The following is a 1305-nucleotide window of genomic DNA, read 5'->3' as shown; positions in this document are numbered from 1 at the left end:
CTGTGTATATGTATTATGTATATATAAATACACACACGTGCATGTGTGCATATTTAAGAAAAATGTTGTTTATATATTAAATATATTTATATATAATATAACATATAAGTATATGCATTATAAATGTATATGCATGGAAATATTTTCAAAATATTTACTGCATGTGTGTGTATTTTTATTTATATATATATATATACAGTACACATACATATATAATATAAACAAAAACTTTTATTTTGGTTGTGATTAATCGCAATTAATCATTTGACAGCCCTAATATAAATATAGGATATTTCTCAAATGTAACTTTTGTGTTCCACAGAAGAAAGAAAGTCATAGAGATTTTAAACAAAATGAGAGTGAGTACGGTTTAGTTGTGGGTAAACTGGTCCGTTTAAGTGGCCGTTTACACGACAATGTTTTCAGCCCAAAACGGGAAACGCATATTTTTGAAAACGGGTTTTAAAGTGCAAGTTTTTGAAAACGGCACTGTTATCATTTCCGTGTAAACACCCAATACGGGAATCTTTGAAAACGGTGATGTCATACGCTTGCGTAGTACATGTTAGGTATGTAGACATGCGCAGTACGTGTTGATTTTAAAGGCAAGCACAAACAAACATACACAACAATGGTGGAGTATATGGTACTGTTGTTGCTGCTCAAGAGTTGGAGTCAAGTGTGGATTTACTTCACCAATATTAAAACCAACAGCGGAGACGCATCATAATGCAACATATAATCGTCACTTCCCTACAGGTACTGTTTACTATCAAGGTGATAGCGCCAACTATTGGCCTGGCATAAGAAATGCAGTGTTTTTGGCCATTTTCGCGGATGTGTGTAAATGCAAATCATTTTGAAAACGTTGTCGTGTATACGTGAAACTTTTTAAAAACGCAAGGGAAAAACATTTCCGTTTTTGACTACACCGTTGTCGTGTAAACGTAGCCTAAGATTGTCTTCAATATTGATTGGCAGCAAAGTCCTTGCGGGTACCATCCTATGATCTCTCACCCACATGGGTGATGATATCAGTTAACCCATTGTACCAGAGAAAAGGTCCTAGTGTGAGGAATGGCCTAAAACCCCTGAGATGCACAGCATGGCTTCTTACCCCGACCCCTGCAGGCATTGCCTGTATCATCTGTCCTTTTGCCCATACGGAGTCATCCGCCTCCAATCTCACCCCTGCTCCTTTCTTAACTCCCCCCAGCATTTTTTGTAGCCCCGGTTCGCATGTCCGGCAGCCACTGGGGTTGTGGGTCAGAGAATAGGGCAAAACTGGAAATGTGAGGGGTCGGC

This window comes from Sinocyclocheilus grahami, unplaced genomic scaffold, assembly GCF_001515645.1.
Source record: "Sinocyclocheilus grahami isolate Dianchi unplaced genomic scaffold, SAMN03320097.WGS_v1.1 scaffold1950.1, whole genome shotgun sequence".
NCBI lineage: Eukaryota > Metazoa > Chordata > Actinopteri > Cypriniformes > Cyprinidae > Sinocyclocheilus > Sinocyclocheilus grahami.
The sequence above is the reverse complement of the archived record's forward strand: the minus strand, read 5'-3'. Positions refer to the sequence as shown.